Source organism: Podarcis bocagei (genome assembly GCF_964188305.1).
Source record: "Podarcis bocagei genome assembly, chromosome: 16".
Lineage (NCBI taxonomy): Eukaryota > Metazoa > Chordata > Lepidosauria > Squamata > Lacertidae > Podarcis > Podarcis bocagei.
Genome location: NC_138142.1, coordinates 28193534 through 28216684, shown reverse-complemented (window position 1 = coordinate 28216684; position 23151 = coordinate 28193534). Strand labels below are relative to the sequence as shown.

At 49.4% G+C, this 23151-nt stretch overlaps 1 protein-coding gene across 4 annotated transcripts in view; it reads right to left on the bottom strand.

The window, feature by feature from the left end:
• AHNAK (AHNAK nucleoprotein) overlaps positions 1-19823 on the bottom strand; it is a 55895-nt gene extending 36072 nt beyond the window's left edge. For all 4 annotated transcript variants that reach the window (XM_081173980.1, XM_081173982.1, XM_081173981.1 and 1 more), the window contains exon 1: positions 19667-19823. The gene's annotated coding sequence lies outside the window, so the exon portion shown is untranslated. The remainder of the gene's footprint in view (positions 1-19666) is intronic.
• Between the last annotated feature and the right edge of the window lie 3328 nt (positions 19824-23151).

Sequence of the window (23151 nt, the reverse complement as noted above, 5' to 3'; positions counted from 1 at the left end):
CAGCTATCTGCCCAGCAGAAGCACGTGGAGCACTCTCAGATTTCAGATTCCGCCCCAAGATTCTGCACTCAGGCGAACGCATTACCCTAGTGTGCAAAACGATAACCTGCTCCTGCTACCTTAAAAGACCACCTTATTTACAATGGCACAAGCTGTCATGGACTCTAGGTCCAAGAAATCAACATGCAACAGCATACCTGGCAGCTGCTACAAGACTGTCCGTCGTGGTTAAGTCTAGGGCCCCCAACACAGCAGAATGAGCTGTGGTAATTAAGTGAAATAATAATACATATAACTGCAATCTGAAAAGCTCCCCCTCCCCTAACAAGACCATTAACTCCAGATTCCAAATGTGCTTCTGTCTCTATGCTGCTTTTGTTGCAACTGGTCAACACAGATGCCCTTTCAAGAGTTTCCCGATTCTCTTTCGGGTGGCACAGGAGGATCCCAAATGGGGTCTCCACTTTCTTTGCCTGCCCCACTCCACCACATCTGCATGCTGCTTCCGGGCCCCCAATCAATCTTTTGTTGCCTTTTGGTCATAAGTGTCCCTCAATATCACACAACAGGATTATTCAAAAAAGAGAGAGGCCGGACTGATAAACACACCCAGACTCTGGAATGCTACGTGGGTGGAGACTGAGATGTTATGGAGTGGGGGTGGGGAGATGCAATGGAACAAAAGTCAATGTAATATAAGATGAAGTCTTGTGCAGGTCAGTGCAATAGAAAAAAAAACCCCTAAATATAAATCTATTAAGCTTAAAAGGCGATTTAGTGCATGATCCTACAAAACTCCCTGGGAGGAGTAAAAAAGCCTCCCATTTGGGATGTCAAAGTGTGTATTTGTGTGTGTGTACATTGTCCATGCTGCACTCTGTGGGTACCATTCTAGGCAGAAGCACTAATCCCTTTATCCTGGCTGGGCATTTTTTTAATTGTTGCTGTTGTGTTTGCCGGGATGGCAGACTGATGCAATGGCTGACTTGACGCTCCAGAACATGAAAAGGGGAGATGAGATGAGCAAAATGAAGGCTGCTGTGTCCCGCCCCCCCCTCAGCTAATCCCCACACTACTGCCGCCTGGTGGCGAGGCAACACACTCAAAAGCACCAGCAGCAAAGATCATACTATGGGTCAACAAGGGAACCACATGGAGGGTGGGGAGCTACCACTAGCACTGCAGGTTGTACATACGCTTTTTGCTTCTCCTGGATGGGGGGAAAATACCCTTCATAGTGTCTGTTCATTTGGAGGGGATTTCTCCTTCCCAGTTAGGCAAGAGTCCCTTTACAAGACCATTTGGGTTCCCCCTGCTTCTTCCGTGGTTGCCATGTGCTCAAAGAGTCCCATGGAGAGACGCAGGGTTGTTTCTGAGAGTGAAGGCAGCAAAAATAATTAACGGTGGTGAAAAAGCAGTGGGAAAATCTCCTGCTTTCAGGGGCCACACAAGAGCAGAGGGAGGGCAACTGGCGGACGCAGTCCCCAGATCGTGCCCTGGGGATAGGCCTCTCTGTCCTTGTGACTCCCTAGGCTTCAAATACAGTGGTGCCCCGCAAGACAAACGCCTCGCGAGACGAAAAACTCGCAAAACGAAAGGTTTTTTCGTTTTCGAGTTGCCTCGCAAGACGAATTTCCCTATGGGCTTGCTTCGCAAAATGAAGCTTGCCCCGCAAGCTCCGGGGACAGCGGGTCTTCCCCGCTGTCCCTGGACCTCTTTTGAAGCAAGGGGCGGCGGGGAGAAGCTATCTTCTCCCCACAGCCCCTTGCTTCAAAAGAGGGGACAGAGCGGCGCTTCCCCTCTGTCCCCGGACGGTCTCCATAGGAACGCATTGATTGATTTTCAATGCATTCCTATGGGAAACCGTGCTTCGCAAGACGAAAAACTCACAAGAAGAAAAAACTTGCGGAACGAATTAATTTCGTCTTGCGAGGCACCACTGTATGCTTCTCTGCCCCTGCAGGTTAGCCTGAGAGGATTGGGTTGGGAGTCACCAAGATGGCGCTCCTCAAGAATGCGCCCATCTCGTCCCAAACTGGGGGTGGAGAACCTGACACCTTCCAGATGCTGCTGGCTCTTAACTGTCCTTAACCACTGGCCAGGCTGGCTAATGGGGCTGATGGGAACATCTGGAGGGCCCCCAGGGGTTCCCCATCCCTGGGACAGAGTGTTCCCAATGAGGCTGAGAGGGTAACAGTGGGGAGACAGCTTCTCTCTCCATGTCCTAGCTAAGGGCTTCCCCCAGAGACATCTCACAAGCCACTCTGGAAAATAAGGGCCTTTTCACCTGGTCTAACAAGGCCTTTCTGATGACACCCCCCCCAGCTCTTAACTCCCCTCCTTTCAAAACAAAAGAGAACCTCATCTGCTAAAATGCAACTGGCTATGCATTTCAATAACAGCTAGGGTGTTATGTTATATTTCTATTCAATTTCTGCCTGGAGAAGGATGCAAGCAAGGTATCAACAGGGCTGCGTTTATTTTAATTGCAGCACCAGGAGCTTAAGGAAACGTCCACATCTTCGGCAAGGGCGGGTGAGGGAGGAAGGGTACGTAACTTGTCATGGGACACGCAGCTCTGCCTGGTGCCAGCATCACAGGGCACCTGCCTAGAGTCACATCCCAGCCTCTGGCCTCTGCTAGTCCTCCTTGCCATTCCTGCCTCTAAACTAGTGAGGAGATGAAAGAGAGAAAGGAGAGGAAGAGGGACAGCTTCTGCTCACCATGGCCTCTCCCTCCACAGTGCAGCCTGGAACAGGAGCTCAGCAAGGCGGACCTGCAAATTATTTGCTAATTATGCAAATGAAGTGGGTGGGGAAGTTAAACAGAGGGTGCCCAGATGGAAAACAATGGCTGCTCTGGGCGGAAGAGGGCATTTCTGCAAGCGTGGCTTCTACACCCCAATTAACTTTTTCTCCAAAGCGATTAGGTTTTAGAATGCGGTTAAAATCTAGGAAGGCCAAATGGCTAGGAGGAGGAATACCTGCACATCTGCTTTTGCATCTCTGGCTCTATAAGGACTAGTGGCCAGCTTGGTGCTTTTGAAAAGAAACAAAACATGGAAAACCAAGAATCCAAGCCAAGTAATGACCGAAATTTATGGGAGGTGGCCTGCCCAGAATCAGGGCAGACCTCAGAAAATGGGACCCTACGACAAGTCTGGGTCTTATCGTAGGGCCTCCTTTGCCTTGGTGAGTCCACCCGATTCACAGCCCAGACTTGGGAGGAAAAGGTGCCTCATCGCTGCTCTAGCAAACCCAGGCAAAACTTTCCAGCTGTTGCTCTAATGCAAATATACCCACAACGTACCTGGCTGTGTTTAACTATATAAATTCTTTATACATCATATAAACAGGTAACTCTTTTCACATTATCTAATTGAGTAGAAGCAATTAAAGACCAACATTTAGAACCGGGAATACAAATAGATCAGTTCTTATATACGTAATGTCCAAATAGAAGCTTTTGTGTTCCACATATGTACAGATGAATCAGGTTTTTTACACGTAATGTCCAAATAAAAGCTTTTTGTGTTCCACGTATGTCTTAGCAAATATAAGTGCCAAACGTAACAACTTTAAGGAGCAGTACTTGCAAAAAGATGAACTTTTCTTTGTAATGTTCCACATCTGCCTTTGCAAAGTATGGTTGTTGTATGCAGCTGCTGTGTGCAGGTATCAGATGAAGGATACGAAAGATCTTAACGTGTGTCTTTGCAAAATATAGTTGTTGCATGCTGGTGTCAGGCGAAGTAACTTAAATGTGACAAGGATTCCTGGAATACCTTGTTTCACCCTGCCAGGCTTCGTCAGCCAAGCATACTCCTATTTTGTGTATCAGAGACATGGAACGAGTGATGGTTGATCCCTGACCCCCTGTTAAATGCTCAAGAACTCTGGCTCCCTAAAAAGAGCTCAACAACTCTGGGTAGATCACTGCCAGTTGTTTTATACTGTGAGTAGATCGCAATCTCTTGGGAGTTGGAGGTGCCTGCTCTAATGCACACCTTCCCTTTTGAAGGAGAATGGGGACCCTCCGGTTATCTGCTTAATTCCAGGCACAAAAGCTTCGCTATCTCACAGCCTCCTCCTAATTGCATCAAATTCTTCAAAGCTTCGCTATCTCACGGCCTCCTCCTGATTGCCCCAAATTCTTCCCTTTGACCCAATTCATGTCGCAAAAAGCCTCGGGCTGAGATACGCTTGCATTCAACCCTCAGTCCTGCCACCCCACAGCTCGCCTTGGCATTGTACAAGGAGTCCTTTATGCTGCGTCTCAACACTCTGGATCCACTCCACAGAGACTTCTGGGCATGGGCGAAGTTCTGCCTGCCCCTTTCTGCCTTCCAAATTGAGGCTGCAAAACTTGCAGAGGCAGATTCCTTCTCCTCAGTCCCAGCCCTTGCAACTCCTCTGGACCGGGAGATGGAAGAGATAAGAGGGTGCTGAGAGTGAGGTTTCACAGGCCTGGTTCATGTGAAGTTAACTTATTCGGGCCTATCAGAGTATTGTTAAGTCTGGCTGGAGGCAGGTCTCTGGCAGAAAGCGAGGTGCTTTTCCCACCCACTGCTGCCTGATATCCTTTAGCTGGAGATGCCAGGGACTGAATCTGGAAGCTACCACTGCGCTGCAGACCCTACCTTTCATCAGGAGAGGCAGCAATGGCTTTAGAGGACTGGACAAATTCAGGGAACAGGAGAAGACTATTGGTGGCTACTAGCCAGGATAGCTGTTCTCTATCTCCAAAGTTGGAGACAGATATGTTTCTGAGGATCAGTTTGCTGGAAACTGCTCTTGTGTTTGGGATTTCCCATAATGGGCATCTGTTTGGCCACTGTGAGAACAGGATGCTGGACAAGATGGGCCACTGGTCTCATCCAGCAGACCCTTCTTACATTCACATGTCTTCTACTCCAGGGTCACTCTCATGCTAGAAATGTAACAACAATCCCAGCTCCTGTCACTGCAGGAAATCTCCCAGCCTTATATTAACATATTTATAAAGCCAAGTGTTCAAAGAGGTTCGCACATATTTCTCCTTGTTGCAACCTTTGCACCAATCCTGCGAAGGAGATCAGTATCAATATTGATATTGCATAACGGAGGCTGAGAGCAACACCTTAAAATTCCTACAACAACGTCTAGGACAAACCACCGAGACAGATTTGCAGCAGGAACTGAATTCTGAACTCGGAACTGCCGCCGCACTTATCTGTACAGATTTGCAAAATCAGGAGGTTGAAGAGAATGCGCAGAGAATCCTTAGCTGAAACACAAACAAGCATCTACTCCCTTATGTCTGTGGATGAAAGGCAGGCATGGTATCTTCACAGTCAATAAGTTCTGCCCGTTTCCCTCCCACCTGCCCCCAAATCAGACAATGCTTGGGTGTGGTTTCTCAATAGTTAGGGTGACTATCCTCCTTTCATCTGCATGTAAACAAGATTTTGCATCCCCAACACACACAGTGTTCCTTTCAAAGCATTTTCTCCAGGGCACAATCTGACCTGACCTTCTGGGTGCAGTGGGTGCCGGTCTGTATGGTATGTCAACCCCTGCTGTTTTGTGTTGAACTAATTGTAAGTGGCAGCAACACAGACCAAATGTTACTATTGCTGGAGGGGAGAGAGAGGTACCCTTCTCTGGGTTGCAGACATAAAGCAGAGTCTGCAGGAAGCCACCACACACACACCCCGCCTCCATCCTGTCTGGCTGTTAAATGCTCCCCCCAAAAGTAATCAACATCCCTTTTCAGAAGCACTTGGGGTTAGGAATAGGACTAAGCGAGTGCAGCTTAAAATCCATATGCAACTTAACTTGAGGTGTATTATTCAGAAATTCCTGCCTTGGCCCTTAGTGTCCCCCAAAGGAAACCATCAAATGGGCTACATCCTTTGGTGGTGGTCATGCTGGCCCCTCGCTAAACTGACCTCCTGATCTGAAACCTACTAGGAGCAAAGAGAAACCGTTGGCTTCTAGCTGCCTATCTGGGGCAGAAGGGTTGGTGGCTGGGACCGATATGCCTGCAGACCAATGATCCCTGTGTATCAGGGACAGCTCTTTATTTTCTGATACATCACAGTTGTCTCCAGTTCACCTCTGGAGGATACCTCTGAGAAACATCAGCCCCCATCCCCCTGGCTCCACACAAATTCCACCCCTGAGGGAGGGAAGGATGGGTGCGTTCACCTTGCCTCCAGTGCAGTGGTGAGAAGCCTGAGACCCTCCATATGTTGTTGGACTCCAAATCCCATTGGTTCCAGAAGCCAGCATGGCCAGTGGTCAGGGATGATGGGAGTTGTAGTCCAACAACTTCTGGAAGGCTGAAGTCTTCTCCCCACCCCTCTTCTTTTGAACTGCTTGGCTTTCACTGAGGATTTACGTCCTGTCTTTCCCTCCAACCAGTCTTCCCAGCTGCTAATTCCAGATACACACCCACACAAACCCTTAGCAGGAGGGATGTGGCCATCTCCAAGCTCTGATCGGTGTCATATTCCAAAGCACAGGGAGATTCCTAGCTGTCAAGAGACCATTTCCTAACCCTTAGCTCTCACTGGTGAAAGCATGGATGATTCACTAGCAAACTGCCTAATAAAACCAGCTGCCACTAACAATATTATAGGGCAATCACGTATTTTCAGTGTATACTGGAACATGACAATAAAGCCCCTTTTGCTTTTAAGCTACTGCAAGAAGAACAGAAGAGGCAGAGAAGGCACATCAGCCCTGAGTAACAAGCGGAGGACGAGAAAGTGTCAGGTGCTGGTCACGGGACTGAGAACAGGAGGCTTACATAGGCATGTCCCAATTTTCACATGTCAAACATTAAGAGGGTGTGACTATGCCCTGGTATGTTTTCTCTGCAATCTTCTTGTCTCACTATTATTCGCTGCTGAGATTTAATAAGTTGCATAACGCCTGTTTTACGAGTTTTATGTATATGTTGTGATGGCTATTTGACATATAAAACAGATGAGTGGGAGGGGGGGAAGGATCAGTCAGCAAGGACAGACTCTTCTGACCTAGGACCAAAAGGTCAAACACTGTAATCAGAGGCTGATTGGCATCTGTCTGTCTCGGGAGACAATGGAGGAGTGTGCCTTCGGGGGTGAAGTCAACCACTGGAGAGTTACAGCACCTGCTGTCACTGTAGAGACATGTTTTGCAGCTGGGGCAGATGAAGGCATCCAGTTCTGCTCATGCAGGTGGACTATGTGGTCCTCCCAGCAGTCATTCCTCCTCTGGTCACTGCTGTGGATGTATGACCCAAATGACTGCCTCCAGGCACTGTGGTTTATCTGCAAGGGATTCCCACACAAGCTGAGTTATCCTCGCCAGCCTTCATGTTGCAATTGCAGACATCTTTGTAACACAGAGCTGCTTTTTCATCTTTGCGTTGGTCATTAGCATCACATTCTTCCATACCCTTTCAGAAAGGAAAGCCATTGCTGTAGCTGTCTTGCCAATATGCTTGTCCAGCTCAGCATCAATGGAGAGATTGCTGGTTACAATGGAGCCCAGGTAGGCAAAACCATCTACCACCCAAAACATGTGGTCATCAGTGCTTGATGTGTGGAGGGCTGGTGACAACCTGACCCAGGACATTGGTCTTTGCTGGGCTGATGTAAAGTCTGAACTCCACAGGTAGAGTTTTGTACACAGTGGTGAGAGGGAGAGAACCTGCACACCTGGCCAGTTCTGCCAGCGAAATTAGGCACAATTCAGTTAATGAATGTATATTGAGTTGCTTAGGTACATCATCTGCTTCTACCTGAGCAGGGATGGAGAACCTCTGGCTCTCAAGTTGTTGCTAATCTAGAACTCCCGTTGTCCCTGACCACAGGCCTTGTTGGTAAACTGAGAATCCCAACACCATGTGAAGGACCATGGACTCCCCATCCCTCATCTATTTTCAGATTTCACTCACCTATGAAGCTCAGTGGATAGTTTTGCTGGGGGTCAGTCATTCTGGAAAGAAGGAAGGAAGGAAGGAAGGAAGGAAGGAAGGAAGGAAGGGAGGGAGGGAGGGAGGGAGGGACACACACCATCAAGACTAGATGGATCTTTGGTCTCATGCAAGGGCTGTTCTGATTAGATTCTCTAGATTCCAGAAAACTGTGCAAGATCAGAGTTTCTCTGTTCTCCAGCACTGCAAACAAAGGTCACATAGACTTAAGCTTTCCATGCATCTGCACAGGTGTATTAGGAGTGCTCCAAGAATGCCAGGCGGGAGGGGGGGGGCTGCTTCTGAAGCAAGAACAATCTCTTGTACTGGGGTGGGGGCACCTTCCCTGGAACAAGCAGGATCCTGTTCTCTTCCCCTTTCAATTTCATGCCCCTTCTGCTCCAATCAGCGCAGGGATTGAAAGGGTTGGATTGTGCAGAAGAGGAAGAAAATCCTGTCTTTGTTCCACTGGTGATCCAGAGCAACACCAAACCATAAAGTCATATGAGCGGCATTGAAAATTCAATTAGGAAGGCAAAGAACTTGCCAGATACATTGGCTTGGGGGCACGAGCACCCAGAAAGGAGACAAAAGGGAATGGGTGTGCATGCATGGGAGAGAGAAAGCATTTGCAGCACAAAGGAAAGGCTCACTGACCGTCCTAGTTGCACAAAGCTGGGACACGGGCATGGACCGGAAAGGAAAGCAGAAATATTGTTCAAAGCGGGGAGGTGGAGGCACAGTGTGTTCAGAAGCCCATGTTTCCTGCCATACTCTTGGGGCTGTTGCTTGTGCTGCCATTTTTGCACTTGGGTGTAGCAGCTTCCCAAACATAAAATGCATGTCACTAGCAAACAACTAGTGATCGCCGAAGAATTGATGCTTTTGAATTATGATGCTGGAGGAGACTCTTGAGAGTCCCATGGGCTGCAAGAAGATCAAACCTCTCCATTCTGAAGGAAATCAGCCCTGAGTGCTCACTGGAAGGACAGATCCTGAAGCTGAGGCTCCAATACTCTGGCCACCTCATGAGAAGAGAAGACTCCCTGGAAAAGACCCTGATGTTGGGAAAGATGGAGGGCACAAGAAGGGGACAACAGAGGACGAGATGGTTGGATAGTGTCCTCGAAGCTATAAGCATGTGTTTGACCAAACTGCGGGAGGCAGTGGAAGACAGGAGTGCCTGGCGTGCTCTGGTCCAAGGGGTCATGAAGAGTCAGACACGACTAAACGACTAAACAAGTCCTGAAAACCTAAACTACCTTACAACTGTAAGACCTATGTGGGCAGGGGATTAGTTTTCAGGGAAACTGAAAGGGGTCTGAGAAAGGCTTTCACTTCTTCTGGTGCAGGCACACCTCCTTCAGTCACTGCAGTCAAACAGGTTCAGTAGGTTTTGGACGCAATGCAGAAAAAACCAGCCCTGCAAGACCTATTTAGCCAGGCTTTAAGAAATGAGAAACAAAACCCTGCCTACATGTGGACTGTGTGGGAAGCAGCAAAGTGAGATTACCTGGGGGGGGGGGGCACAAGAACAGCAAGCTATGAAGACCCTGGCCAACAACTTGTTTGAGATTTGAGTGTGCGCCTTAAAGAGGTGTCCCCCGGAATCCTCTGCTGCACTCATGGGTTCCACCTTGGCAGGCCTAGAGTACACAGACACACGCCCCGCAATCAATTCACACACCCACACATCCCATTGGTATCGTGGAGACCAAGAACACATACCCAGCCCTTCCGTGCGCACATGCTCCTCTGTGATAGCTGACTGTACAATAACCTGGCCAGACACATCCCAGGCTCCTTGGTTCCACCGACTTGCCCTGGCTTGTCCCCTATTGAAGCTGCTGAGCGATCTCCAGGGCATGAACAGGCCCTTTTGCTGGTTCCCCTTTGTCTTGTTTTCAGGTACTGGGGGAACAAGCCCAACCACTGGCACCTTCCTCGCCACCCAGCTCTTCACACCTACTGTGTTGGGGCAAGCCCCAAAGAAGCAAGGGAGATCAGGCTGATAATGATATTTAAAAAACAAGAGAGAGGGGGAGGCCAGAGCAAGAGAAGTGAGCAGCTTTTGCCACTCCTGTTGCCCCCGGGGGCTGCAGCAGGCTGGGATCTGGCATTCTGCCTGTGCCCCAACCCTGTGACACTCCAATCCTAGAATTCCTGTGGTTGTGTCTCCTCCTTGCATCACCTTCACATGAAGCAAACATGGCGCTGTGTGCTCCAGTCTTTGTGAAATTGGGTCAGACTGGCCTCCAGATTCCAGACCCTCCCTAAGCTCATTTGGGCAAAGGAAGCTTCCCAAAGAACAGCAAATGACTCCTGTGTCCTGTGTTGAAATTTAATTGTAAGGCAGGGACATCTCTTTATGAACCTAAGAAGAGCTCCGCAGGATCAGGCCCATGGCCCATCCAGTCCAGCATCCTGTTTTCACAGTGGCCAACCAGATGCCGGGGGGGGGACCCCAAGCAGGACCTAAGCACAACAGCCCTCTCCCCTCCTGCACTATCACCTCTGGCTGTATGGCATAGCCATCATGGCTAGTAGCCATCAATAACTCTTTCCTCCTCCGTGAATTTGTCTAATCCTCTTTTAAAGCCATCTAGACCGGTGGTTATCGCTGCCTCCTGTGGAAGCGAGTTCCATAGTTTTCTTCTTTTTGTACAGTGCAGAGAAAGTATTGTGTGTGGGGTGTGTGTGTTTCCCACGTGCAAAACTAAATTCCAGGTCATCCAACAAAACTGACGGGCTTAAGATTCAGGACAGATAAGAGGAAGAACTACTTTGCAGTGCTTAACTGTTCCTGCCTAAACCAACCTAGTTGCTACGATCAGGAGAGATGGGTAAAGAGAGATGGGGGCTTTTAGGTTGTGGCACTCCATCTTGGAGGGAGAAGTCCCTTCCCCGAAAGGTCCACACGAAAACGTTTTCGTTCCTCCAATTTATCTTATTATAGATCACTTCGGTGCCTTGTTTTATTGTGATTTTGCTTTCAAAAACAATTTGTTGTTTCGACTTTGCATTATTTTATTGTAAGCTCCAGCAAAGCTGCTGAATGCCAGTTGCTGGGAGTCAATAATTGCTCAAAGCGGAGTAGGTGGGTGGGTGCCTCTGGACCCCCCCCCCCCTTTGAAAGCTTCCCACTGTCTGAAACAGATCGCTGGGATATATGGCCCTTTGGCCACATTTAGCAAGGCTCTTCTTACATATTGCCAGTATCCTTCTGAGCAGGACCATGTAGGCTGATAACAATGCCATTATCTTCTGCCCAAGTCAGAGTCTTCAGTCCGGCTCTCAACAATACGCACTTGCAGCAGGAATCAAGCAGCTAGCTGCCTTTATCCTCCCAAGTTCAATCAAACTCCAGCAGGTTCCACCGACCCAGCCTGCCACATGTCAAAGAGAAAGATGCCTTTGCAGGACTGAGCAACACACCCACAAGGCTCCCACACTGCATGGGCTGGTCCTGCCTCTCATTCCAGAGTCACCAGTTAGGGCAAACAGGCGCAGATCTTTTATCTCAAGAGGCGGAGGAGGAGGGTGGTGGTGTTTGCTTTCCCCTGCCAAAGTCTAACTGCCCCTCAATCACCTACGTTCAGGGAAGAGGATCTTTACTGTCTGCCTTCCTGTTTAAATGCTATCTCCTGCCCATGGATTTTTATTTATTTATGTTAGATTTAAACCTCACCCTTCCTTCCAAAGGAACCCAGGAGAAATGGGGTGCAGAGGAGGGAAAGAAGAACAGGATGACGATAGAGACGCCAGTGAAACAGCCTCAAAGTCTGCCCATCCTCAGGCAGATGAGAAGACATTCTCCCACTCCAGAAGGCAGAAGGGGTGAAGTTGCACAGAGCAGCAGAATCACAGAATGGTAGAGTTGGAAGGGACTCCCAGGGGTCATCTTGTCTAACCCCCTGCAATGCAGGAATCACGGCTAAAGAAGCCCTGACAGAATCAGTAACCCCCACACCGTATGCCAGGAGAGGTCTGTGAGCATGCTCACATAAAAAATGACACCCACCCAGCCACAAAGGAGGTTGCCCACTGCTTCTCTCCCTGATCAGGGCCTTTGCCTCCATCCAATAGGCTTCTGCCAGCGGCAGACGAATTTCCACATCAGGCGCAACCAGATAATTAAATCTCACACAATCACTTTCAACCCAGAGATTTAGCCAAATTACCCAACCCCAGCCAAGGCTTCCCGTTGCATCTCTGCATGACTCACAGCTGTGGGAAACAACGGCACACTTTTGGTTTCTCTCTTTTTTTGTCCCAATAGCGCCCTGGTCCAATCCAGAATGCATAAAGAGCATGATCCCCTTCTGAACACGAGGCTGCTTAGGCGGATACTGAACAAATCCAAAATTACAATCTGCTGGAATTTAAAACCACATATATTTGACAGAATTTGTGTTCTCACAGAAAGCCATGGAATTGGGTCCAGCACTTGACCCTCTGAAAACTCTCCTTGCACTTTTCCTCTTTGTAACCATAAGGGCTTCAAAGTTGGTTGCTACTGTTTTAATGAAACCGAAGGATGCTGAATGCGCGAGTCCAGTGTGTCAATTTCTTCTGTATATGATGCTCACACACAACACACCAGAGACTCATCCACAAGGTTCGCATTTTAAAAGAGCCTATTCAAGGCCTAAACGGATGAAGCTTGGAAGACCAGCATGCACATGTATCATATTTACCTAAAAGTAGCTGGCTGAGGCAGGGACTCCAAAAGTTACTGGAGCAGAGCAGCAATGGGGAGAGGCGGTTTTATTCTTTCACGTACACCAGTTCCCAGTTCTAATTTCCATTTTGCCCCCTGCCCCGCAAGCTATTAGAGCAGTAGCAGAAAAGATATGGGTACCAATAACCAGGAAAGGGGAAGTTTTAATTGATAGCATAGAAAAGCACAAGAGCCAGGGGCGGCGGGGGGAGATCTTTCTATGGGAAGCTGGCACGCTTGGAGCTAGAACAAAGGAGAGTTGGCAGCTGTCAGTCAGGAAGCTTGGAACCTCACAAGTCTTCAAAGAACATGGTGGAGGCTCTTGCTCTGCCAGCCAGTTATGCCCAGGGCCGTCTGCGCTCTGTACTGAGAGAAGCAGGATTTTGCAACATGCATAATTTTGCATGCTCTTTCCTTTTCCATGAATACATATGGATGCATGTAATGTGGATGTCCTAACCGCACAAAATCTTTGCCCAAAAACCCCTCTGATATTTCAGTGGGCATAGCCCAGATATCTTCAAGCATAGATATGCACAACCATTAGAGCTAGGAATAGGTGAGTTTCTTTTTCTTTTCTTTTTTTAAAAGGAAAGCTAAGATTCTTTGGGAACTTAATTCCGCACCCAATACTTTTGGGGATTTCCTCCTCTAATATTTCATGGAATTGTGGCCGAACACACTCTGGCTTAATTTTGCTGCTCTCAAAAGTGTGGAGCAAAGCCACAACAGCCCTCATGGATAGGTCAAAATTTAATTCCCATTAAGGTGGATGACATGTGTCTGGGCAGTTATCGCTCCAGACTTGGGGTGGGGGGAGAGAGATCACCTTGAACCATAGGACTCAACCCCCTGTCCCCATACAGCTGCAACTTGCAATTGGAAGAAGCCACTCCAGACACAAGCGGACCGCCTCAGGAAGAACTAGGCTTAAGTTTGTCCGTCCCTTTGTCAATTATCACACTGTCAACGAAAAGCCAAATTGGTCTTGCAGCTGTTGGTTTTCTAACTAGGCAAGGGAAGCTTCCTCCCCTCCCCTTTTCACCTTCGTTCTCATGTACCAAAAGAGGAGCAAGGACATGAGGGTCACAGGTCTCTTACACACCCTCAACAAACATGTGAAGTGTCCCAGAACTGCAAAAAACAGGTTACTGCCTTTGATTAAGAGGACGAAGGGATGGGTGTATGGGAGGCTAAATTGTACAGAGCTGTTTTCAAAGGCAGGACTTTGTGTGAATGCTGAGATTTTGGAGAACGACAGGGGCACGACGGATGGGGGACAGAATGGGGACAGGATTCAACTACCTGACAGTCCTGGCTTTTTCTTTTTTAAAAAATCGAGTTTCTAGTCCTTATAGTTGTGAAATGTATGCTTGAAAGCGTGTGAGCTGATGAAATCTCAAGAAGCCGGAGGGGCTGCTAACTGAAACTTTTTCTGAAATGCCAGTGCCCTTGCCCGCTCACCTAGTACCAGCAAAACCAGAATGATGCAAGAGTTGAAGTTATGCAAAGCAATTATGAAAATGGATTGAATTCAGATGATTTTTAATGGGTTACTCACCGCCTCGGCTGAAGGCTCCACCATGCTTCTGAAATTACTAACAGGGACCAGCCTGTGCTTTCTGGATTTCCCAAGAGCGACATACAACCTCCCACTTTCCTCTCTCTCTCTTTCTCTCTTCCACGCCCCATATCTTAGCCCCACCAAGGCAATGTTCTCCTCCATTTCTGGAGCTGAAATCCCAGGCGCCTTTTGCTTTCCATGTGTCCTTCTCGTACAGGATTATTCCACCCTTTTCAAAGACAATACCAAACTGGCAAGGAAACAGTTTTTCTCCAAAGCAGCATCCGCAAAAAATCTTGGACAGGAATCCTGGAAGGACCAGGCCTTTGCAGCACATTCTGAGCTACGTTTCCTTTAGGAACATATGAATTAACTCCACGTCTCACGTGCACCAACCTCGTGAACACAAACGCTGCCGCCGCCCTTGCAGAGCAGGGATGTCCAAAGGAACTCAATTCTCCCCCCCCCAAAAAAAAGGTTTTTGGTTGCATTTCTTTGCTTTTTAAAGTCACCCACAACTCTCTCCCAAGAACTGAGAAGGCACCCCACTCCAAAATCCACAGCTGGGCAACACATCTCTATTAAAATCAGCCAAACTGTTACAAAACAGTGTGCACACTTTTGATTTGTCCAGATGAGGGTTAAACTTTGAGATCTGCATTTGAACTCAGTCTGAAGATGGAGATTGCAGACTGATTTAGCCTTCTGTTAGGTGCTTGCAGGGATCAGGTTACACACCTAGGATTCTCTTTGTTTCAAAAACGCAAAGCCAGGCTATTACCCTGATCTGCCTCACACCGTATACGAAATGCCCAAGTTCCTGGTTAGGCAGAAGTAGAAAAAGAGAGCAACATAATAGCCTTTACATTAGGAAAGCCAGAGATTAATTTTGGGTGGTGCACTAGCTAAAAGAGTCGACCAAAGACAAGTTATGTAGTACAATGGTACCACTGGTTACAAACTTAATTCTTTCTGGAGGTCCTTTCTTAACCCGAAACCATTCTTAACCTGAGGTACCACTTCAGCTAATGGGGCCTCCCGCTGATGCCGCTGCGCGATTTCTGTTCTCATCCTGAGGTAAAGTTCTTAACACGAGGTACTACTTCCGGGTTAGCGGAGTCTGTAACCCAAAGTGTTTGTAACCCGAGGTATCACTGTATTACCTAGCAGCTGGCAGGCATGCAATCCTCAAAATGCAAAGCTTCTCTTCAGGTGGTCGAAAACCATCCTCCCTCTGGTTGTCGATTTGTCCCTGAACAGCGAAATTTGGTATTGGGAAGACCATGTCCCAAAACGTACACTAGCAACCTGAAATAATTGCAATCACCCCCCCTTTTTTTTAGAAAGACTCCAGTGGAAAAGACCTTCTTTCGGACCCTAAAGTAATGTTAACCTTCAAAGCGGTTTCTCTCTCTCTCTCTCTTCTCTCATTGCTTAATTGTGCCCTCAACAAACCCTTGCAGCAAAGGGACACATGGTGAAAGGCAAATTAACACACTGTGCCTTGAAGACCAGGCCAGGAACCACCTCATGAACAAACTGGAAGAAGGAATGCAACACAGGCCTTACCAGCCAGGAAGGTGCAAGGTGGACAAGGCAGGGAAGCTGGAAAACACAGAGTCCCTTTCAAGAGCTGAGGGGAAGAAAATGCCAGTGAGGGGGAAAGGAAACATTTGCGGGGGACTCAGCCAGGGCTGTCTTCAGGTTGCTTTTTAAGCCTTCTTGTCCTGTCCTAGCCATCTCTTAAATCTGCTGTCTTTCAATGGGCGCTTCAAAGTCCTGCTTCTCACTGAGGTGGTAAACTGAGCCCTGAGGTCAGGGCTATACAGCTACAGGTTACAATTTATGTGACTGAATATGCGCCCATGCCAACAAATAAAACCCAGTGATCAGGGAGCATTCAGTCAGCTGACCCCTCACCTGCAGTCTAGTAATAAAGGCACAGGGTTGGCTACTTGAGGACTACTAGGCCTCAGAATAGGGCAAGAGTGGGGAACATGGGGCACTCCTGATGCAGCTGGACTCCCAATGAGGATGACCCATGTTCAGATGGGAGTTAGATGCCAGCAATATCTGGAGGGCTCCCACTGGCTGCCCATGCCAACAAAGCGTCATGTCAGGAGTTGGGAGTTTTTGAACTTGAAGTTCTCTCCCTCCCTTACCAACCAAGCGAGCCACCCCCTCCACAGCCCCCAAAGTCCTCAGGCCAAAGCCCTAGCTGACTGACTGTGCCTCTGGTGCCAACCATGAATCTTACCACTTTAAAAGAGACAACACACACAAAACTTTGTCCGGCCTGCTAGCCTGGCCAAGACACCCCTTGGCCTTGCTTTGTGTATGGGTCACTCCCCCCCCCAACTTGGTTCACTTGGGACGTTTGGCCTCTCCTCGAAGACACTTTGAAAAGTGGGGTTGGGGGAGAAAGTGTCTCCACTCCCGACCCATCAAAGCCCCTTTTCAGAGCTGTCCATTCCAGTGGAGACTTATAGGGGAAACCCAGCAACTTTTGTGCTAGGAAAGCTTTTGGGACGCCTGCCACGCAGGACAAAAAAAGGGGGTGAGAGTTAATGTTCAGTGTCAACTAAATTCAAATAAACTTTTGTGGTTGTCGTGGGAGCTCCAAGCGAGCTGCCATGGGGCTAGGAGCTGCTCCAGAAAGTGTCTGGGGGGTTAGTGCTGCACCAGGCCAGAGTTTGCTTGCTGCAGAGGTGCCACGCCCAAAGGAAACCCATGATCCAGCAACCTACCTGCCAGGGCAGAGGCCAACACCCTTTCCACCTAACCAAATCTCGGCCTTGCCCAGAGATACAGAGCAGAACTGAGAGCAAAGCTGGGTGTCATTGTGGACCCATCTGTGGCTCTGGAGAGCCAGCCAGGAGGAAAACAACAATCCTGGATGAGAAGAGGTGGAGGAACTCCCCAACAAGAGTGGACAGACGGAGCTCTAAACTGGCCCCTACAATCTGCTAGGGGAACCATGTCTGCTACAGGACAAGGATGTGGGGTACACAGAACAAAGGTGGGGGACTTATTGCCACTGTGGATTCCTATAGGGTGGGGCACAGAGCTGCTCAACCGCATAGCCCAGGGGGCACAGCCTCAGAAATGCACATTTCTATAAATCTCCCCAGTGGGCCCCTAAAAATTAAACTCACCAGTGTTATGGAACAAGCACTCCCCTCAGCTATATAAACTCCCACAGAATTATTTGCAGCCCCCTAGATCAGACACCCCACATGGTCCCATTAAAATATCTGTGTTCCTAAAGAGGAGAGTTTGGCTGCAGAGGGAAGAGAAACTTTCGTAACTCTACCCTACAGAAGAAACACATGTCTTCAAGCCTGTCCCATGGATTTGTAGACACTTCTTCAAAGCCCCATGGAATAGCTTACCAATAGCTGTGCAAAGGCCCCTGGCTCCACCAGAATGCCCCATACACTGACAGAAAATAGTCTTCTTTATTGAAAACCTCCCCAAATCTCGCCCTGCTCCACACCTACACAGCTCCTGCTGACAAGCCACGTGCAAAGTGCTTTCCCTCAGACTCATAGAGCTCCCAGATTCCCCCAGCCTCACCCCACAGAAAAGCATGCACACAGCCAGTATCTGTGGAACTTCACTACCCCTCCTTCAAGGTGCCTCCTCAGACGAGACCCCCCCTACTTTGCATGCAACGTGTTGGCTCTTTTGCCCCTCTCTCCTGCTTGAGAGAGATCCCTTCCTGGACTCACCCGCCCCCCCCAATCCCAAGTTTTGGAGTGGGGCTCAGCCCCTCCCTCCCTCTGCCAGCTAAAAAGCCTGCTTCGCATTAGTCAGTCTTTCCAACCACCGCATTCCAGAGGCAGCTGGAGGGGGGCCAAGTGGGGGGGGGAGCGGCAGGGAGGAGCTTCCCCACCTACTAGAGGGCCAGCCCCGGACTGAGCCAGGCGAGGCGGCCGCGGGGACGGACGGACGGCCGCTCCCTCTCCGGCGAAAAGACGCGCAAAAGTTTGAGCCCAGGAGGAGTCGCCGCGCCTGTTGCAGGCTGGATCCGAAGTGACATCCAGCGCAAGACGCAAAGCCTCCCCCCCGCCCCATTTTTTTTTTGCACGCGGATTCGTAAGTGCAGCACATTCCCCATTCTACAGAACACCAGACTTTTCTCGACAAGTTATGCGAAAGGGAGCCACTCCGAATTAAGCCAAGAGAAAAAATACTCTCGGGAGGGAAGTGGAATTTCGAAGCCCATCCAGCCCCTAGAAACAAACACACCCTTGGGACGGGGGGGGGGCAGAGATGAGTTTTGCAAAAGACTGTGCAGACCTTACTCCCCCGTAATCCGAAAGAACGCAAAAAAGGCGTCAGTCCCCCAAAATTCAAAAAGTCCGAGGAGGTTGGGAGGGGATCTCTAACACACCCACCCACACACACACCCGTTGTTTGCAACCGCCCGATCTCCTGAGGATTGCACGCCTTCCGATCTGCAAACTGGATGCCACAAAAAGAAGTCACTCCGGAGTAAGCCAACGCCTTGACGGGCATGCGCACCAGCGTCTCGTGCAGCAACCCTGGGGGGACATCCGAGCTCCCCTCCATCAGACTCGCCTCCGGACAAAACCCTACTTCCAAAGGCACCACCCCCTCGCATCGCCCCTCAAGCCCCCCCCCCCAGCCAACTAGCCCAACTAACGTCGTGTAAACAAGCCGATGGTTTTCACACACACACACACACACACACACACACACACACACAACGCCTATCCACACGCGGATAGCCTCCCAGTTGTGGATCCAGCCCCGCTCCTACACCAGGTCTTGCTACCCCCACTTCTCAATGGGCACCCCTCCCCTCAAAGTACGATAGGGCGGGGTCACACCCAGCGGAAAGCCCTGGACTTTCTCGAAGTGAGAGGGAGTGAGTGGGTGGCTCTAATTCAGAGTCATTTCCATAACTTCGGTTTCCAATAAATACGAATCGGCACAGATCCCGGAATCTCCCCCTCGCTTGGTCACCTCTCCGCACCCGAAACCGATCCGGTTTCCACGCGCACCAAAACTTCCAAACTTTTCCATCAACTTCTCTGCAAAAAAAGGGCTGCGGAAGCTCCGCCACCCTCCCGCCTCGTGTGCCAAGGGCGTTGCCCAGAGGTGCCAAGGCTGGACGGGGGGGGGGGCTAAGCAAACAGAGAGGGGAACCCTTTTCGACAAGGCACAGTTTTAAAACATTCATACTTTTTGAGGGGGGGCGCTTGAAGGAGACTAACTAGTGCTCTGCAAAAATGTGCCCAAGTTTATTTTCAAGTATGCAGGAGGATTTTTTTTTGGGGGGGGGGATTAAATAGAGTCCCGTCAGCCCTGGTGAGGCTGTGACCGTGCGATGGGACTACCAGACCTCCCCCCCTTTCCCGGCCCAAGCTGACCACCTCCCCCCACTGCCTGCCAGCCCGCCCGGATGGTACCTGCGGGTCCGTGGCCTTCAGCTGCCCGGCACGGCCATGCCCGGCGTCGTCCCGGTCGCTGCTTCTGCCCAGACCCCGATCCTGTCCTGGATTCCTGGAGGCGGTAGCTGAGCCCCGGCGAGCAGGCTCTCTCGCGTGGTATTCCTGCCGCAGGAGTGCACCGAGTGGGCAGCACCCAGTCTAGGGCTGGGCTCTTGTAACTCTCAGCCCGGGATGGGTGTGACTCTCTCTCTACGCTCGCTCGCTCCCCTTCCCGGAGCTGGGGAGGGAGGGACCAAGCCAGGCTCAGAGGAGAGAGAGAGAGAGAGAGAGAGAGAGAGAGAGAGAGAGAGAGAGGCAGCGGAGCAAACTCTGCCCCCCACCCCACTCACTCTCAGAAGAGGAGCCTGCTGGATCAGACCAGTGGCCCACCTAGTCCAGCATCCTGTTCTCACAGTGGCCAACCAGCTCTGCCTGGGGGAAACCAAGCAGGATCCGAGCGCAAGAGCCCCAGTTGTTCCCAGCTAGCAGCCATGGATAGCCCTCACCTCCATGAATTTGCCCAGTCTTCTTTTAAAGCAATCCCAGTTGGTGACCCTCCTGTGGCAGTGAGTTCCATAGTTTAACTATGTGCTGCATGAATTACTTCCCCTGCCCCCTCCGTCCTGATTCTTCCAGCATTCATCTTTCATGGGATATCCACAAATTTTGGTGTTAGAGAGAGGGAGAATTTTTTTCTCCTCTATCCGCTTTCGTCCTGCCATGCAAGATTTTGAAAACTTCTATCATGTCGCCTCTTTACTAAAAAGTCCCCAGCGCTGCAACCTTTCTTCATGGGGGGACACTCCACCCCTAGATCATTTTGGTTGCCCTTTTCTCAAACTTTTGCAATGATGCAGTATCCAATTCCAGTGGCGTAGCGTGGGTTGTCAGCACCCGGGGCAAGGCAAGTAATTTGCGCCCCCTAACCCGTGGATTTTAGCACTGATTTTAGCACTGCGAGTGCGAGCGCCCCCCCCCGATGTTGCAGCCGTTGCGGCCGGCCCCCCTGCACCCCCCACGCTACGCCACTGTCCAATTCTTCTCCAAAAGGACAGTGCCAGGACAGGAGGTGGGGCAACCTGTGGGGGCAGCCTCCAGGTCTTGATGGACTTCCAGCAACCAGCATGCCAAATGGTCAGGGATGAAGGGAGTGGCAAAGGCAACAACCCCCAAGCCCTCTGTAAAAGGGAGCCCTACTGGATCAGGAGGACAAAAAGGCACCTAGACCAGCATCCCACATCCTCCCAGAGAGGTTAGTCAGATACCTCCCAAAGCAGTAGATCCCCCCTTCATGTCCCTCAGCAACTGGTGTTCAAAGGTAGACTGCTTCTGAATCTGGAAGCTCCATTTAGCTATATGACAACTAGCAGCCAGCGTTGGTGGCTCTTCTCCTCCACCTATTCCATAAATTTGTCTCTGACCACCTTGCCATATTCAGGTTGCCTCTTCCTAAATTCTGTAAAGTGTGTGTGTGTGTGTATGTATTACTATTATATATAATATTTATTATTATAATATATAGGTAAAGGACCCCTGACCGTTAAGTCCAGTCATGGCCAACTCTGGGTTGCGGTGCTCATCTCGCTTTATTGGCTGAGAGAGCCGGTGTACAGCTTCCAGGTCATGTGGCCAGCATGACTAAGCCGCTTCAGGCGAAACCAGAGCAGCACACTGAAACACTGTTTACCTTCCCGCCAGAGCGGTACCTATTTATCTACTTGCACTTCGTGCTTTCAAACTGCTAGGTTGGCAGGAGCTGGGACCGAGCAGCGGGAGCTCACCCTGTCGCGGGGATTCGAACTGTCGACCTTCCAATCAGCAAGCCCTAGGCTCAGTGGTTTAGACCACAGAGCTACCTGCATCCCTATAATATAATATAATATAATATAATATAATATAATATAATATATATATAAAATACTGTAAGGAGCCAACTCCCCACCTTTCCCTCCATCCAGATGAGCTTTTCAAAAGAATGGGGTCATACAGCAATGCTTTTCACACTGTGGTAGGGGGCAAATTCCAGACCAGGCTGGCACCAGACATGGTGAGCAGCTTTGCGCTCCAAGCCCCAAACCCAGCGGGGGGGGGGGCATTGCAAACCCTCAGCACCCCATAAGAACACAAGAGCCTGCTAGATCAGGCCATAGACCCATCTAGTCCAGCATCCTGTTCCCTAGGACAGCAGTTCCCAGACACCCCTCCATAGACCTCTGGAATATTACTATGGGTGCTTATTATTAATTAACACACTGCCTTTTCCCCTGACAGCGACTCAATGCAGCTTGCAGATAATAACAGCTTAAAACGGGTGAAATCATTAAAAAATTAAACATTGATAGAGTTAAAACTGTATCTATCATTCAATTAAAAACACAAAGATAATTACAATAAAAACATCAGAGCGCCAGCCCTTTCACTGAAAGTAGTCAGTTCCGAAAAGCCTGTTGGAACCAGAAAATTTTCACCTGCCAGTGGAAGGACAACAAGCAGGGAGCCAGTCCAACTTCTCTAGGGAAGTCTGGGAGCAGCCCCCGAGAAGGCCCTTCCCACACACAGCCCTACCAAGTTTGTCTGCAAGGGTTGCGAGATCAAGAGCGGGGGGGGGGCACCCCAATATCTCAAAAGCAGGGCATGTTTGTACTAGGGAATACGGTCTTTCAGATAACTTGGACCCAATCTGTACCACTTGATTATTTGGTCTGCCTTTTGTAGCAACTACAATGTGCTGTTCTAGATGCTGTGTGTTTTTACTGCTTCTTCTATTTCTTACATATTTTATACCAAGGAATTCAAATGGTAATGCAATAAAATACAATGTAATAAGTAAGAGAGAAGTGATTGAAAATCGTAATATTTCATGTGAAGGATGCACCAACTTCCATCTTCCACCACAAATCTGCAGACATGCCACAGACCACCTGAATTAAGCTCACAGACCGCTGGTGGTCCAGGGACCACAGTCTGGGAGCCCCCTGCTCCTAAGTGACTAACCAGATGCTTCTTGGGAGGAGAGCACAAGCACCAGCAATCTCCCTACCTCCGATGTTTCCCAGCATCTGGTATGCAGAGAGCATAGCCATTGTGGCAAGCAAGTATAACTGGAAGCTCACAGGTCCCATAAGCAACAACTTTGGAATTCTACCATTAGGCAAGCAAGCAAAACTACTATAACAACATTTTATATTTCCGATTTAGGCAAATACCTAGGTAAAATACAAATGAGACATTCAGACAGACTGAAACATATTAAACAACAGTGGAAAGAAGGTCAAAACGGGGCTGACTAATAAACCACAACGTTTGCAGGAACACACACAAAAGCAACACTTAAAAAAATGCCCCAGACCAGCCCAATGAGAAGACAGTCTCTGTATGTGTGATATGGAATGGAGGGTGCTGAAAGAGAGGGCCATTCTGACTGACTGACTGGCTGACTGGCTGGAACCAGGAAAAAGGAGCAC